This window comes from Vulpes lagopus, chromosome 7 (assembly GCF_018345385.1).
Source record: "Vulpes lagopus strain Blue_001 chromosome 7, ASM1834538v1, whole genome shotgun sequence".
Lineage (NCBI taxonomy): Eukaryota > Metazoa > Chordata > Mammalia > Carnivora > Canidae > Vulpes > Vulpes lagopus.
The window spans coordinates 91,097,603-91,112,472 of record NC_054830.1 but is presented as its reverse complement, the minus strand read 5'-3'; the positions used below and the strand labels follow the sequence as shown (position 1 = coordinate 91,112,472).

Genomic DNA, 14,870 nt, shown 5'->3' with positions numbered 1-14,870 from the left:
TATATAAACAGTTATAAATAATATATAGGGATCCCTGGGTGGCGCAGCGGTTTGGCGCCTGCCTTTGGCCCAGGGCGCGATCCTGGAGAGCCGGGATCGAATCCCACGTCGGGCTCCCGGTGCATGGAGCCTGCTTCTCCCTCTGCCTGTGTCTCTGCCTCTCTCTCTTTCTCTCTCTGTGACTATCATAAATAAATAAAATGTTTTAATAAAAAAAAAAAAAAAAAAAAAATAATATATAAATCACATATGTATAAACAATTGATTTTTAAATCAGTTAAGAGAGTAAAGGAGAAAAGAGAAAAGAAGGTAAAAAATATGCTGTAGTAGTGTCTTTTATTATTATATAATTATACTTACTGGTACTTATTGTATGATTGTGAATTGCCATCTGAGATTACTTGCTTTCAGCAAGACTATTCTACTAGAAACAAACATTCTGGTGGGTTTTTTTGTTTGTTTGTTTGTTTTCTTTTTAAAATGGAAAATATTCATTTCACCTTCATTTGAGAATAATAGTTTTGCCAGATATGTAATTCTTAGTTGACGTTTCTTCCTTGAATGTTGAATATGTTAACCACTGCCTTTTGATTTCTGCTGAGATTTTAGCTGTTATTCTTATTGGAGTTTCATTTAAGTGATGTTATTTTTTTCTCTTGCTGCTTTCAAGATTTTCTCTTTGTCCTTGTCAGCACTTTTGGTAGAGTGTGTCTGTGGGTCTTTGTGTTTCTACTTGGAGTATGTTGACCTTTCTAGATGTGTAGGCTATAGTTTTTCAATAAATTTCAGAAGTTTTAGCCATTATTTCTTTGAATATTTTTTCTCATTTCTTTCTCTCCTCTAATGATATTCTTACTATAAATATTTTAATATTCTTAATGTTGTCCCACATTTCTCTGAGTCTATTCATTTATCTGCACTTTTTTTCCCTCTCTGGTTGGGTTTGCGTAACTTCTGTCAACCCATTTTCAAGTTTGTTATTCTTTTTTTTTGCCATTTCATATCTGTTGTTGGGCTGAAGTGAATCTTTTTTGTATCAATTATTGTATGTTTTTAACTCTATAATTTCCATTTGGCTTTTTCATTTTGTATAATTTCAATCTCTATTGATATTCTTTATTTTGATGCAAATTGTCATTATACCTCTTTTTGTTTCTTTAATTATGCTTTCTTTTAGCCCTATGAACAAGTTTACAATGGCTACTTTGAAATCTTTTCCTCTTAACCCTGACATCTGGTCACTCTCACAGGCAATTTTGCCCCCCAGTGTATGGGTCATATTTGTTTGTTTGTTTCTTTGCATGCCTCATGATTCCTTTTTGGAAACTGAACATTTTAGATAATACATTGTAGCAATTCTGGGTATTTTCCCCCTCCCTCCCAGGGCTGATACTGTTATTTACTTGTTAATTTATTTAGTAAGTGGCAGGATTATATTAGTGAAGTCTGTTGCCCCCACCTTCCAATTTTAAACCTCTGAGGTTGCTTTTCATGGAGGCAGAGGTTTGGTTATGCCCACCTCACCCTGGATGACAACGGGATGGAAGAACTGTCTTCTATTCTCTTTTTGACCCCGCCCAGCTATTAAATGCCACTGATTTCCAGTTGCCCGTTTTCTTTACAACAATACCTGGCACATACATTCCTCTACAGACTAACAAATCAAATTGTGACTCTTTGAATGGATAGAATAGTGTCTGAGGTCAGTGTTTGATGTTTGTTCTGACCCCAGAAGGATTTTTCCCAGCTGTCTTATTTCCTAGTTATCTCCTGTTACAGTCTAGGCTGAAGGCTCATGAATCTCATCTTTGAATCTTCTTTCACCAAGTTCATCTTAAAAATAAAACAGCCAGTTATTTTACCAGCAAAATGGCTTTCTTCAGGAATAGTAGAGGAATTGTAGTTACAGACCTACAGGTTATGGCAAAACATAGCCAAGTCGGAGATCAAGGAGAGGAGTGCTCTTTATGGAGGAAGGGGGAGGTAAGAGGGGCTGTTATATAGAAAGTCCATTGGAGTAAACTGGGAGTTTGAACTGTAGTGGCTTTTTATTGGCTAAGTTGTGTAAGTCTCTCATTGGCTGGGCTGTTGCTGGGCAAGAAGAAAATCTTTCTTCCTCCTCCTTTACCTCCACCTCCTCTTCCTCCTGGGTAATAAAGTATATAGGCTTCTTCCTGTTTGAAATGTAAAGTGTGCCTCTTCCAGTTGGTTCTGCAAAGGGCTACAAGGAGTGGTATAGCATGAGAGCTCCCCCTTCTGACTTCCCATCTCCATCTTAAATGGGGTTTATTGTATTCATTTTCATGATCACAGCCTCCATTATTCTTGAGAGCAACCTCAGGTTTAAAACTTCTCCATGTGCGGTTGCAAATGAAGCCAGTTCCTCTGGGAAGAGATCAGCAGCCATCTGTTTTACAGGCTGTTCTTCCCCCTAGCAAAATCTCTGAGTCAGCACTCTGGAGCTGGTGGTTGGGATGGTGGCAAGTGTTTCTCTGAGTAACACTCCTGCTCTTGGAGCTGAGTGCTTGGGTGTGTGTTTTGGGGGTGCAGACAGCATAGAGATGCAAATAGAGAATATGGAAAACAAAGGGCAACTATGGGATTAGATCAGAATTATAAATATCAGGGTAAATATATACACACATATGTAATACACACATCCCTATACATACAGGTTTATTTATTGTTTTTTTTTTTTCTTCTGGGTCTTTTCTAGCTTTGGAACTTCAGTGAGGCAGAATAACTATGTATTTGTAATAGTTGGGCTAATGATGTGTGGCTGACTTACTTGATATATTTTGCATTAAACCAGAGACAAAAGCTAATTCCTTGCCATAAGGCTGTTTTTGCAAACTATATTCCCTTATGTGTATAGAAGACCAGATAAAAAGCATGAAATTAATTTTTATTAGAGAGGACAAAAACTATAACCTTTTCCTGATAACTTTTTCAAAGACAACGTGGGTATAGTTTCAAGGTTAAATATAAATTGAATCTTGGAGAAATTGTTAGATTTTTATGGATACAAAATTTTCTTTTTGTGTAGGGCTGGTGATTTGCATGAATCCCAATTTGACATATGCTTTTCACTACACATTAATGAACCATTCACACTATATGTGGCAGAAAGCAGTGGAAAATAGAAAGTAAATGACATTAAAATGGAGTTTTTGATCTGTGGTGGGTATAGATTTGCATTATTGTCCTTGTATGAAAAATGAAGGTTATTGCTTCCTCCCGTATGATAAATTTTCACATACCTGAGAGAGGGAGAAAGACAAAGAAAGAAATACACAAAGAGAAGGTATATTAAACCAGTAAAAACTGTTGTATCCATTTTGTGATATGGTTTATATAAAACAGGTGCTTCAAAATGATATATGATACATAACATTATTCATATTATTTCTTAGTTTTATTTCTTTATTATTTACTTAGCAAGTTGGAAAACAGTTTAATGATCACTCACTAAATCCATAAGTTCACAGGGATAACCTTTTCCACTACTCTTGCTATCAACATGTTCTTCACTGTAGACTATTAAAAGTCAAAAGCTTCTGGTTGTTTCATCTACTTAAAACTAGATGGAAGAAATGACCTAAGTCATAGCAACTTCATGCTTCAATGTGAAAGTGCCAAAGCTCTCTTGGAAATGTCTTCTTTCTGAAGGCTGCTTTCCTTGTCTGGAAGATACTTTAAGGCCCATGCAGCTTGCTTCTTCCAGAAGCCAAGAGACTGTTAAATGCCTCAAAATGCCCAAAGAGATCCCAATATGTAGTCAAGGTGAGTTTGAAACAGGCTGCATGCTTTTTAGATATGATGAATATTAGAGTTCTGAGAAAAATATTAACACCGTCATGGAATTCTTGGAGGGTTGAGATATTAAAGCACTGTGGCAAAAGTCTCATGCAATAGGAAGAAGTCTGGAACCACTACTTCTTCGTTCAGTATCAGGCCTTTGGAGGCTTTGGTTTGGAAGAAGATAATTTTGTGTGTGTGTGTGTGTGTGTGTGTGTGTGTGTGCTTTGAGTTAGGGGTTTACCCCTTTGACTTTAACGTCTGACAGCCTCTCTCAGATGTTTGGGTTGTTGTAGTGGCATTTTTCTCACTTCTCCCACACACACCCAGTGCTTCTTCCACCACATCCTCAATGAAAACCCTGGCAATACCGGACACAGCAATAACAACATCCTGAGACACAGAGGTGCCAGTGACAGACTGGATCAGCCATTCATTCACTCATTCATTCATTCATTTATTTATTTTAAAGATTTTATTCATTTGAGAGAGAGAGAGAGAGAGAGAGAGAGCATGAGCAGGGAGGAGGGGCAGTAGGAAAGGGAGAAGCAGATTCCCTGATGAGCAAGGAGCCTGTTGTAGGGTGGGGGTGGGGAGGGTGAAGAGGGGCTGGATCCCAGGACCCCTGGATCAGGACTACACCTGAAGGCAGACACTTGTCCACTGAACCACCCAGGTGCCTCTGGACCAGCCTTTTAATGGCTGCCAAGGGGAAAGCTGACCAGTGATACATTTCATAAAGGTTCAACTGCCTCTCAGAAAAAGAAGAAACCAAGATTTCCATCTTTTAAACCTCATCTTCGCTTTTTGCTTCTTTTCTTTGGTACCTGTTTTCTTTTTTTTGGCTGTAGGAGTAGGTGATGATGAGTCTTTCCTTTCAACTGCTGTTAAATCTGAGGTGTCCTGACTGGAGCTCACCTTCCTTGGCCACAGCTTTTTCCTAGTCCCCATTTCTATCCCTATCAGTATACTCCGGGATTCTGTCAGTAAATGTAGCCTTAGGGTCAGGAGCAGGGGTCAGTTCATCTGGCTCCCCTGTCTCTCCACCTTTGTCTGTGGGCAACTCACAGGTATTATCCATAGTGGCAAGAAAGTGGTAGAGGTCACGGGTCTGTCAGATTCTGGAGCTCAGGCCTCGCCTATCCTCTTAATTTTAAGTAAAAATAATCCATGCTAATCATATGGAAAATGTAAACATACCACATTTGTTGTTGAATTTATTAGTGCTCAGCTATCTCTGCATATCAAAAGAAAAATAATAAGTAACTAATTGTTTTTAATACTTACCATGTTCATTAGTTGGAGGAATTAATGCTTGTTAACCACATTCTGGAAATATTTGGGGCTTGTATTTGGAATAGCAAATTTCTATCCAAAGGAAGAGTCTGGGAGCCTATGAAGTATGAGCAAAGAAAAACAAGGTAGTTCAGTAGAAGTATTTCCATCATTAAACCTTTAAAAATGTCAATCAAAATCGAGTTATTACTTCTGAAACTGGAAAGATACAGTGTGGCAAATTCCCCATAGTACATATTCTAAACTTTGCCATTCAGGTGGAACTATTTGAACACCCACATTTTGTGCTTTACTTCCTTTTCCTGAGTTCATTCCCTTTTATTTCTATTGGTAGTTCTTAGATCAATCCTCCTTGCTTTGAATAATTCACCATCTAAATAAAAGTAACAACATCAAAGCATCACAGACTTAATACACTCCATTCCAGCTTGGGCTCCCACGGGTTGATCTGAAGGAGCCTGAAGAATTAATCACCCAGGATAAGAGCCTCAAGGTTTTCATACATTAAATGCTCAAGTAAGTCACTTTCAGAAAAAAAAAAATTCTCTTTCCCTTTTGTTTTTGTGTTTAGTTTTCTAAACACTGTCATTCTGTTTCCACTTCAGCTCCAGATCCCCGGGATGTCTTGGCACCAAACACATGTAAAACAAATAAACACCTTCTTGCACACTCTAACAAGTGTAGCAATTAGTCTCTGAGCACAGCTTGCTCTCCACCACGGCAACTCATTTGGTGCTGGTTGTTGTTGTAGGAGAACAACTTTGAATCAGTAACATTTGTTTGATTCTGCAGTTTTCACCCCTGTCTGCATGGTGGCTTCTGTATATCCCTTTCAAATAGCAAGTTCTACGCTTGTATGAAATGAGCTGCCACCCAGCATACAACACTTAACTCCTGTGTGTCACCTTGTCACACTTTCATGGAACTTTCAGCGGCGGGTGATCTTCACTCCATATGGGCTGTAATAACTCCTTGCTGTGGTGTGAATTACAGATGACTTCAGTCTAAGTGTTTTTTCCTTTTTTTTTTTTTTGTATGATAGTATTGGCTTAAAATAGTATTAATAATCCTTGGTATATATTTATAAGCAGCCTGCATTCCGAGATACAAAATGTTATTTGTAAGTACCCAAGTGGCATCTTCAGTGGGTAAGTGATAAAACACTTGCTTTCATTTTATGTATGCCACAGAGAGGCTAAATATTTTCTTTGAGTTGGTGCAAAAATTGGAAGGTTGAACATAAAAGTCCTGGTCAATGGCATTATTTGATATATTATCCTACTTTTCTAAATGATTTTATTTCACAAAGGATGGATATTTTTGTGGGGGAGGAGCTAAAGCATGTTAAAATATGTCTTTCGGGCAGCTCTGGTGGCCCAGCGGTTTAGCGCCGCCTTTGGCCTGGGGTGTGATCCTGGAGACCCGGGATCAAGTCCCACGTCTGGCTCCCTGCATGGAGCCTGCTTCTCCCTCTGCCTATGTCTCTGCCTCTCTTTGTGCATCTCATGAATAAATAAATAAAATATTTTTTAAAAAATGTCTTTTATTCTGAAATACAGTGTTGTAAGTTATGGAACAGAGCACATATTTTCGTCAGTAATATACAGTGTACCATATTCTCCTGTATAAATGAGTATTACTTGGAAACCAAATCAAATGTTTCTAGCTACAAAAAATTGCTATTGAACTGTGTCTCAGGATACTAACATCTACCTTTTCTCAACATTTTTAGTCAAATTTCCTAGACCTTTTCTTCAGTAATGCAGGGTACATGTGAACAAATAAAAGTAATAAACTCTCACTAGGTTCAGGTCCCAGCTCTGTAGCTGTGTGTGACTTTGGATAACCTGAGTAGACTTTGGGATTCAGTGCATCATCAGTTATACAAAATGGTTAAATTAAGTGGTTTTTTAAAGCCCTTAACAGTTCAAAAATTCACTTTTCATATTCTTACCAAATAATTCTTGCACTTGGAGGATTTGACACATTATACAGAACTCTGCTTGATTTTTCTGTGTAAATTATGATGAAATTGAACTATTTACATATAATAACTGTTCATTGTAACTCTACTTATGTGCTAGTCATTGTGCTAAAAGCTAGATACAGTGAGTAAAATAAAACACACTTGCTGCCCCACCCTGAGAGAATATGTTCCAGTGTATGACAGATAAGTAAGTAGGAAAATAATTATAGATTGTAGTAGGTGGCAAGAAGGAAATAAAGAAAGAGCTGAGATTGAGAACAGTGGTTATAGGAAGGAGGTACTTTACATAAAATACTCAGGGATAGCTTTGCAGATTTTGGTTTCTTTAGAAATTTGGTCACAAGAAAAGTCACACCAAGCACTCTTGCTTATGTAGTACCATCCCTTGGAGAGGAGATAGTAGGGGAGGAATATGAGATGTGATTTCAGAGAAGGTGAATGGAAGTATATGGGTGCCTTGTGCTCACTCTGTGTTTTAGACAAGCCTCTTTTTTTTATCTGGACTTGTTTCTTTGTCAGTTATGGGTGCTTGTAGGAGCACTTACTCATCAAACTGCTGAGAGATACAGAAAATCTCTGCCAACTCTCAAATGAGTGGTCAGTTTTTTTTTTAACATATCAGTAAGGGAAAGATTTAAAAATCATCAAACACCTTTTCCTCAATTCTTAATTTTAACAAGAAGCAAGAAAAGCCATGAGGTAAACAGGCACAGTGGAAAGGCTGACTGGAATGCAGAAAAGTAGGCTGGTGAACGAAGACAGGTTTGCTATGGTCAAGCAATATCTCTGGTTTTCTTCCTTCTTACCACTATATCCGAATCATGTTCCTTTTCCCAGTAGAAGGGATTTTTGCTGTTTCGTTCCATAAATTGTGAATAAGGCTTTTCTTATAATTTCCTTATTGGACTAAGTTAGAGTTTAAGTAGAATGTAATGCTGGAACCTTTCTGTATTAGCATTGCAAAGCCTGTAAATATCACTTATGAAATAGTCATGTAGTGGACAGCCCTTTAATTGGAATGACAACATAAATTCAGAAACACCTATTTAGAGTATTCATTCCCCAGTGTGAGAATTTATCACAGATACCATCTTTTATGTTTCTTATGTTACAAACTTCATCAAGTTTTCTGAGTTGCTAAACCAGCAAGAGAAGCTTCTTTATTATACGTTTGCAATATAAAGGAGAATCCTACTTTACCCACTTTCTTTAAAATGTTACTATCAAAATGCCAAACCAAGTGTTTAGTGCTGATAGGACTGCGTTTGATAACAGCATTAGCACATCCTTATTGGTTCTGCATATATAGCAGAAGCTACATAGTCCCTTGACAAGGCTTACCCAGTTTAGCCTATGGTATCTCTAGGGTGGCTGCATCTATAAATATATGAGCTAGGCGTAGGCTCTTAAAGATGTCGATTAAGAACCACAGCTATATCTGCTTTAGGAAGAGCAGAGTGATTTTTGTTGCCATGTGATACAAAGTTTTAGGAATCTACAAACTTGTGGGAATACATAATAGAGAAAATTATTTCCAAAAAGTTTCCATTTTGGTACATTAAACATTCTCTACCCACACTAGTGTTTCAGAGTGCTTTGTTGTTAGGCAGTGTTCTCTGACTAAGGATGTTTCATGAATAACTATCAATGCTGTGCAGAGAGATTGCATGACAAATATCTGATTTCAAAGATGGCTGGAAATTTTAAAGTCTGCACCCAACAGTTATAGATAGAAGAACTCATTTTACAGGTGGTGGGTTTATCTGGTTGTCTTAGGCAAATGTCCATTATGATAATCATGGTTTATACATTTGCTGTCAATTGTATCATTCATTAGTGATACCTTCCCTCATTCATCCTTGCATTTTATTATCAGCACAATGACTCTATGATACTATTGTTCTTTCAGCATAGGAGTTTAAAATAGTGATTCAACCAAACACTTTGAGACCTGCAAAAAATATGATTAACATTTTCTAAAGCATCCTTGGGAGTTTTTAACATTTGTTAATTTCCAGAAAGTACATATTACAGATAAAAATCCTAGCTCCATATATTACTATAGAATATCTTTAAAAGACTGGTGAGGAGAAACAAAAGATTAGTCAACCATGTTACTATGTACAAATATTTCTTTGTATCCAAGAATTAATTACTTTTCCAAGATTTCATTTTTTTGACCAATATTTCCCTTCCTAGACAAAAGTTAGGTTTTTATAATTTCTTGGGGTTTTCATGGGAGAGGAAAAGGGATGAAGAGATATTTGAAATAAAACATGTATCAGAACTTTTCTAAGTTTTGAGAATTTTTGACAAAACCAAATATATATATATATATATATATATATATATATATATATATATATATATATACTTACTTATATCTTCTAGTTTTTGTAAAATAAAAAACTAGAAGGGACCATTATTTTGAGATTGTAAGTGGACTTTCTTCAGAGTTTTGAAAGTGTAGATGTACATTTGAACTCAACTTTTCAAAAGAGACAAAAAGCTTAATCATCAAACTATTGGTGTTCAGCCTTAGGAGATGATCAGAATTTTACATGATTTATCTTTTATTTTTTTATTTTTATTTAAAAAAAGATTTTATTTATTCATTCATGGGAGACACACAGAGAGACAGAGAGAGGCAGAGGGAGAAGCAGGCTCCATGCAGGAAGCCCGACGAGGGACTCAATCCCGTCCCCAGGATCACGCCCTGGGCCGAAGGTGGTGTTAAACCGCTGAGCCACCGAGGCTGCCTGATTTCTCTTTTAAATGGCCTTAAAATAGTTCCTTCAGTCATGATACTTATATTCTATCTATTTGGTTTGGGAAAGGGAGCATGTATAGATAGCTCAAGTGAATTTATCTTTTTTAAAAATTTTTATTCCACTATAGTTAACATAAAGTGTTGTATTAGTTTCAGGTGTACAATATAGTGATTCAACAATTCTATGCATTACTCAGTACTAATTGTGATATTTAATCCCCTTCACTTATTTCATCCATCTCCCACCTTGCTCCCCTCTGGTAACCATTAGTTTGTTTTCTATAGTTAAGAGTCTGTTTTTTAGTTTGTCTCTCTTTCTTTCTGTTTTTTTCCTTTGCTCATTTGTTTTTTCTTAAATTACACATGAGTGAAATATGGTATTTGTCTTTCTCTAACTGGATTATTGTTCTTAGCATTATAGTCTCTAGATCCATCCATATTGTTGCAAATAGCAAGATTTCATTATTTTTTATGGCTGAGTAATATTCCATTGTATATCACATTTTGTTTTTTTAAAGATTTATTTATTGTTGTAAAGGAAGTGTGCAGGGGGTAGGGGAGAGGGAGAGGGAGAAAGAACTCAAGTAGAACTCCACATTGAGCACTTAGAGCCCGATGCCAGGCTTGATCCCACAACCAGGAAATCACAACTGTAGTCAAAAACAAGAGTCAGATGCTCAATTGACTGCATCACCTAGGCACCTATATTCCACATCTTCTTTATCCATTCATCTGCCAATGGACACTGGATTGGTTCCACAATTTGGCTATTGTAAATAATGCTGCAATAAACATATTGTAAATAATGTGCACATATCTTTCTGAATTAGTTTTTTCATACCCAGTAGTGGAATTACTGGATCATATAGTAATCCTATTTTTAATTTTTTGAGGAATTATGTTTTCTACAGTGGCTGCACCAGTTTGCATTCCCACCACATCCTCCTCAACACTTGTTTCTGTTTTTTATTTTAACCATTCTGACAGGTGTGAGGTGATACCTGATTGTGGTTTTGATTCTCATTCCCCTGATAATAAGCGATGTTGAGCATCTTCCCATGTGTGTGTTGGCCATTTGTATGTCTTCTTTGGAAAAATGTCCATTCAGGTTCTCTGCCATTTTTAATCAGCTTATTTTATTTTTTAGTGTTGAGTTGTATAAGTTCTTTATGTATCTTGGATACTAACCCTTTATTAAATATGTCATTTGTAAATATCTTCTATCTAGTAAGTTGTCTTAGTTTTTTTTTTTTTTTTGACTGCTTCCTTTGCTGTGCAAAAGTCTTTTATTTTAATGTAATCCCAATAGCTTATTTTTGCTTTTGTCTCCCTTGTCTCAGGAGATATATCTAGAAAAATGTTATGGCCAATGTTAGAGAAATTCTTGCCTATATTCTCTTCTAGGATTTCTATGATTCAGCTGTCACATTTTAGGTCCATAATCCAATTGTTTTTGTGTATAGTGTAAGAAAGTGCCCCAGTTTCATTCTTTTGCATGGAGCTGTCCAATTTTCCCAACACCATTTGTTGAAGAGACTGTCTTTTTCCTATTGCATATATTCTTGCTTTCTTTGTCAAAGATTAATTGACCACATATGTGTGGGTTTATTCCTGGACTCCCTTTTCTGTTCTGTTGATCTATATGTCTGTTTTTGTGGCAGTATCCTACTGTTTTGATTACTCAGCTTTCTGGTATATTTTGAAGTCTGGATTTGTGATACCTCCAGTTTTGTTCTTTTTCAAGATTGCTTTGGCTGTTCAGGGTGTTTTGTGGTTCTATACAAATTTTAGGGTTGCTTATTCTAGCTCTGTGAAAAATGCTGTTGGTATTTTGATAAGGGATTGCATTAATTCTGTAGATTGTTTTGGATAGTATAGACTTTTTAACAGTATTTTTTTCTTCCAATCCATGAACATGAAATAACTTCCCATTCATTTGTGTCAATTTCTTTCATTAATGTCTTAGTTTCTGAGTAGAGGTCTTTTACCTCCTTGGCTCCACTTATTCCTAAGTATCTTATTATTTTTGATGCAGTTGTAAATGGGATTGTTTCCTTCCTTTTTCTTTCTGCTACTTCATGATTAGTGTATAGAAATGCAGTAGATTTCTGTATATTGATTTTGTATCCTGTGACCTTACTAGCTTATTAGTTCTAGTAATTTTTTGGTGGAGTCTTTAAGGTTTTCTATATACAATATATCATCTGCAAATTGTAGAAATTTTACTTCTTCTTCACCAATTTGGATGCCTTTTGTTTCTTTTTGTTGTCCAATTGCTGTGGCTATGACTTCCAGTACTGTGTTGAATAAAAGTGGTGAGAGTACACATCCTTGTCTTATTGCTGACGTTAGGGGAAAAGCTCTCAGTTTTTCGACACTGACACTGAGTATGATGTTAGCTGTAAGGTTATCATATATGGCCTTCATTACATTGAGATATGTTCCCTCTAAACCTACTCTGTTGAGGGTTTTTATCATGAATGGATATTGTACTTTGTCAGTTGCTTTTCCTGCATTTATTAAAATGACCATAGGGTTTTTAGCTTTTCTCTTCTTGATGTGACACATCTTGTTCATTGATTTGTGAATATCAAACCATTCTTACATCCCAGGAATAAATCCTACTTGATCATGGTGAATTCTTTAAATGTGTTTTTAGATTCTGTTTGCCAGTATTTTGTTGAGGATTTTTGCATCTATATACATGAGAGATTTGTTCTGTAGTTCTTCTCTTTTTTGTTGTATCTCTACCTGGTTTTGGTACCAGGATCATGCTGGCCTGATAGTATGAATTTGGAAGCTTTCTTTCCTATTCTTTTTTTTTTGGAATAGTTTCCTTAACTATTTGGGAGAATTCTCCTATGAAGCTGTTTGTTCCCAGATTTTGTTTGTCAGGAGTGTTTTGATTATTGATTCAATTTCATTGCTGGTAATCAGTCTGTTCAAATTTCTATTTCTTCCTGGTTCAGTTTTGGGAGGTTATAAAATTCTAAGAATCTATCCATTTCTTCTAGGGTGTCCAATTTGTTGGCATATGATTTTTCATAATATTCTCTTGTAATCATTTGCATTTCTGTGGTGTTGGTTGTTTTGGTTTTTTTTTTTTTTTGATAAGTCTGGGTAAAGATTTATTGATATTTTCAAAGAACCAGCTACTGGTTTCATTGATCTGTTTTATTGGTTGGTTGGTTTGTTTTTGTTGTTTTAGTTTGCATTTTCTTTATTTCTGCTCTAATCTTTTTTCATTTTTTAATTTTTTTAATAATAAATTTATTTTTTATTGGTGTTCAACTTGCCAACATACAGAATAACACCCATGCTCATCCCGTCAAGTGCCCCCCTCAGTGCCTGCCACCCAGTCACCCCCACCCCCTGCCCTCCTCCCCTTCCACCACCCCTAGTTCGTTTCCCAGAGTTAGGAGTCTTCCATGTTCTGTCTCCCTTTCTGATATTTCCAAAAAGAGCAGATCTGCTCTAATCTTTATTATTTACTTCTTTCTATTGGTTTGGAGTTTTGTTTGTTCTTGGTTTTCTGGCTCTTTTTTTGGTGTAAGTTTAGGCTGTTTAGATTTTTCTTGCTTCATGAAGGAGACCTGTATTGCTATGAGTTTTCCTTTTAGAACAGCTTTTGCTGCATCCCAAAGGTTTTGGACTATTGCGTTTTCATTTTCATTTGTCTCCATGTATTTTTTAATTCCTCTTTGATTTCCTGGTGGATCCATTCATTGTTTAGTAGCATGTTATTTAACCTCTATGTATTGTGATCTTTCCAGATTTTTTCTTGTAGTTGACTTCTAGTTTCTTAGTGTTGTGGTCAGAAAATATGTATGATATGACTTTAGTCTTTTTTGAATTTGTTGGGACTTATTTTGTGGCCTAAGTCAGTCCCTATTTGTTGGGACTATTTTGAATTTGTTGGGACTTATTTTGTGGTGATCTATTCTGAAGACTTTTCCATGTGCACCTGAGAAGGATGTGTATTCTTCTGTTTTGGGATGGAATGTTCTGAATATATCTGTTATATCCATCTGTTTCAGTGTGTCATTCCAAGCCATTGTTTCCTTGTTGATTTTCTGTCTGGATGATCTGCCCAATAATGTAAATGGGGTATCAAGGTCCCCTACTATTATTGTATTACTGTTGATTCCTTCATTTACATTTGTTTTTAGCTGTTTTATTAATTTGGGTGCTCCCTTGCTGGGCTCGTAAATATTTACAATTATTGTATCTTCTTGTTGGATTGTTCCCTTTATGATTATATAGAGTCCTTCTTGGTCTCTTGTTACGGTCTTTGTTTTAAAATTTATTTTGTCTGATATAGGTATTGCTACCCTAGCTTGCTTTTCACTTCTATATCCATGATAAATCCTTGTCCATTCTTTCACTTTCAATCTGCCTGTGTCTTTAGATCTGAAATGAACCTCTTATAGGCAGCATATAGATGGGTCTTGCTTTTGTATTCATTCAGGCACCCTATGTCTTTTGATTGGAGCATTCAGTCCATTTAGATTTAAAATTATTACTGATAGGTATGTACTTATTGCCATTTTGTTACTTGTTTGATGATTGTTTTTGTATTTCTTCTCTGTTCCTTTCTTCTCTTGATGTCTCATAGTGTTCTGACTTTCTTTAGTGATATACTTGTATTCCTTTCTCTTTATTTTTCAAATATTTATTACTGGTTTTTGATTTGTGGTTACCTTTACATTTATATGTAATATCTTATGCATATAGCAGTCTATATTAAGTTGATGGTCACTTAAGTTTGAACCCATTGTTTACTCCTTGCCCCTCCAGGTATATGATATTGTACTTTGTATTCTTTTATTTTGTGAATCCCTTGAATGGCTTTTTATGGATACACTTAATTTTATTACTTTTGCACTTCCTACTTTTCTTACTCCTACTTATGGTCTTTCCTTTCCACTCAAAGAGTCCCCTTTAACATTTCTTTTGCGGCTAGTTTAATGTCATGAATTCCTTTAACTGTTGTTGTTTGTCTGGGAAATTCTATCTCTC

The 14,870-nt window shown here is 36.0% G+C and overlaps 1 long non-coding RNA gene and 1 pseudogene across 2 annotated transcripts in view; both read right to left on the bottom strand.

Annotated features, from left to right (window-relative positions):
• LOC121494239 overlaps positions 1–14,870 on the bottom strand; it is an 89,448-nt gene that overhangs the window by 20,594 nt on the left and 53,984 nt on the right. The window contains exons 3-4 of one of the 2 annotated variants that reach the window (XR_005988768.1): positions 5,086–5,191; positions 2,719–3,260 (exon numbers count right to left, since the gene is read on the bottom strand). This is a non-coding gene — a long non-coding RNA (uncharacterized LOC121494239). Of the gene's footprint in view, positions 1–2,718; positions 3,261–5,085; positions 5,192–14,870 lie in introns of those variants that run through there. The other variant, XR_005988769.1, reaches the window with a different exon arrangement.
• Positions 4,073–4,879, bottom strand: LOC121494238 (annotated as a pseudogene).